This window comes from Melitaea cinxia, chromosome 15 (genome assembly GCF_905220565.1).
Source record: "Melitaea cinxia chromosome 15, ilMelCinx1.1, whole genome shotgun sequence".
In the NCBI taxonomy this organism is placed as follows: domain Eukaryota; kingdom Metazoa; phylum Arthropoda; class Insecta; order Lepidoptera; family Nymphalidae; genus Melitaea; species Melitaea cinxia.
The window spans coordinates 891501-894828 of record NC_059408.1 but is presented as its reverse complement, the minus strand read 5'-3'; the positions used below and the strand labels follow the sequence as shown (position 1 = coordinate 894828).

Here is a 3328-nt window from a genome sequence, read left to right as displayed (position 1 = left end):
ACCACGCAACTAATTTTGATGCAGTTTTCACTATCATTTATTCCTGAAGGTTTATACGATAACTCGAACTGAGGTAGGGCACAGCAGGAATTTCTTGCTCAAAATATGGAGCAGCCCGACTGGGGAAGTACCTCGACCTTACAGAAGATCACAGCTAAATAATACTGTTTTCAAGCAGTATCTTGTCCTGTTAGTGAGTAAGGTGACCAGAGCTCCTGGGGGAATTGGGGATAGGGTCGGCAACGCGCTTGCGATTCTTCTGGTGTTGCAGGCGTCTATAAGCTACGGTAATCTCTTACCATCAGGTGAGCCGTACGCTTGTTTGCCGAACAAGTGATATAAAAAAATAAAAAAAAAAAAACGTCAAAACAGTCTACTTAATTATTGGTATAATAGAGAAAATTCCATGTTTTGTAATAAAGCCGTCAAGAAAACGATTTTTCGGGCGTTTACACTGCGAACGCTGGCTAAACCATAGATCAAAATAATGTACTACGGAATTGTGTATCATAAAAAGGCGTATAAAAATTCCGTAATAGTATATATAGTGTATATCTGTCACCGTGGACGCTAATCGGACTTCAATATTACAAGCTATGATTGAAATTATAAAATTATGTTTGTAATTTATTAGGTTTAGATTAAATGTTTAAATGTTTTTAATTAATGACCGACATCTTAGTGAATTGATTATCTGTTTTGTACCTTCTTGTAGTAAGTACTCGTTTAGTTACTATTTCTTCCTCTCTTCTATCAAGAAGAAGAGTAATAGAAAGAACTTAATTTGTCACGCTGTTTGACAGCTGATTTATAATAAACGTGTTTCAAAATTAAACCCTCACCATGAGACCCAATTGTAAACAAAAACAATTGAAATTGTGACTTCGTTACATAGCGTGACAAGGATCTTTTACGGAAAAGGAATTTGGTTGTTTCGTAAGCAAATTTATGCCGGCCGCGTGACGCAGGCACGCCCCGCTTCAAGTTTGCGTTTTATTACTTAATAAACATTTGATGGTGTTGCAGTTTCAAACCCAGGAGATATGTATAATGTATAATAGAACTATAGTTTATACTAGGGCTAAGAATCAACTAGTTTAAAGATAAAATTATATCTTTTGGAATTCCTGTTATTATTTTAAACGTTAGTTCGATATAACTTATTACATTTAACTGATAAAGTTTAAAATGTGGTGTATTATCCAACCACATAATTATGAAAAGAAAATACTTTTGAACGATCAAAAAGCCAAGTGACTGAGGTAGGGAACAACATAACTGAGGTAGGACACAGCAGGAAGTCTCCTGCTCATAATATGGAACAGCTTGACTGGGGTAGTACCTTGACCTTACAGAAGATCACAGCTAAATAATACTGTTTTCAATTAAGTTTGTGTTAGTGAGTAACGTAACTAGAGGTTCTGGGGGGAATTGAGGATGGGTCGGCAACACACTGGCGATGCATCCGGTGTTGCAGGCGCCTATAAGCTAGCGTAATCGCTTACCACCAGGTGAGCCGTACGCTTGTTTGCCGACCTAGTTAGTTTTTTTGAGTTTGTAACCTACTAACAGGTTTGACTTCTGAAGACATTATGTTTATAGTAAACAATTTTATCGTATTAACAAAGTTATTTAGTGTTTATTTGTCCTCAAACTACGGAAGTTCGCGCCAAAAATGGCGTGAGCTCATGTGTGTTGCCCATAGTCACCACGCTGGGTAGGCGGGTTGGTGACCGCAGGGCTGGCTTTGTCGCACCTAAGACGCTGCTGTTCTTCTTCGGCCTGTGTCTTTCAAAGCCAGCATTTGATGGTTATCCCACCATCGGTCGGCTTTTTAAGTTCCAAGGTGGTAGCGGAACTGTGTCATCCCTTAATCGTCTCTTACGACGCCAACGAGAAGAGAGGGGGTGGCTATATTCTTTACTACCGTAATCATCATTCATGTATGTATAATCGGTAACCTCATTTCGAATAGGCAACCCTGTTACGTGTACATATTACCTGTACGTTACTGTATGCGTGACGAGAGCGTTACGAAAAGTGTGATCGGGCGAGGCGAACGGAAGTTGAAAGGTATGTATAAGTGAGTGGCGATAGAAAGAGAGAGAGAGAGAGAGAGAGAGTTGAGAGTCGTATATTACTGTAGGGGTAGGTGTAACTAAAGAAGTTTTGCTTGAGTCGTGTGGTCTAAAGTACACTCATTTTTCTATTGTCGAATCTCAGTTTTTTTTGTTAGATATTTCTGGTTTTAATCTGTCAGTCCAAAAACTGTAGGTTAGACCTCTCATCTTAGTCCATCGCAGTCCACTGCTAGATAGATGCCAGCTCAATATTGCACCAAAGCCCGGTTCTCCGCAATCCTTATGCAGCCTTTATGTAATTACTCAGTTGAGAAGAAATAAAGCCTAGCTCTCATATCAAGTGTGAGTCGAACGGTTTCTATAGAAAATGATGAAGAATAAAAGGAAGTATTGGGAAATTACTTGTAAGATTAGATTGGTATCAGAACAGAGAAAGCGACTGTAGGTACACAGAAACTGGTGTGGTAAGATTGAAAAGGAAAGTGTATAAAAATCAACAGATGCGAGTATTCGTCGAAAACCAAATAAGGATACACTTGAGCATTCTATACTAATCAGAAAATGATCATATTTACCTCATCTCCTTAGGAATCGCTTACAAAATTAAAATCAAAAATAATTCGAATAGGCTCTAAAAACACCATCAAGTCAATGGTTAAAAGTGAAACTCCCATCGATTAGGAATGTAGATTCTGCAGAGAAGAATAGACGGGAAATTCCGCAGTAACTGTTAAAAAGAACTGTGTTTTAATGGGTATAATTTTGGTAACCAAGGTAACTGACATTGCTCGAAGGATTGCACAGCTGAAGTGGCAATGGGCAGGACACATAGCTCGACGAACCGATGGTCGATGGGGCCAAGGTTCTCGAGTGGTGACCGCGTACCGGGCGCCGCAGCGTTGGCAGGCCCCCCACGAGGTGCACCGACGATCTGGTCAGGGTCGCGGGAAGCTGCTGGATGCGTGCTGCACAGAACCGATCGTCGTGGAAAGCTTTAAGGGAGGCTTATGCTCAGCAGTGGGCGTCCGTGAGCTAATGATGATGATGATGATGATGATGAATATTGGTAATGTTTTGCATAAAATACAGCGTTACTAAATCTACATTAACACATCTTTGCCATTAATATAAATCATACAAAGAATTTAAAGCTTTCGCTATTAATTACTTTTTAATGCAAACTTTTAATAATTAATCAGATAATTTGGTTTGCGCAGTCGGAAGATTAGTTACAATTTCATTCTTCT

The 3328-nt window shown here is 39.4% G+C and overlaps 1 long non-coding RNA gene across 1 annotated transcript; it reads left to right on the top strand.

The window, feature by feature from the left end:
- The first annotated feature begins 224 nt into the window (after positions 1–224).
- Positions 225–1541, top strand: LOC123660467. The gene is made up of 2 exons (XR_006744200.1): positions 225–305; positions 1512–1541. It is a non-coding gene; the product is annotated as an uncharacterized LOC123660467 (long non-coding RNA).
- Positions 1542–3328: the final 1787 nt, after the last annotated feature.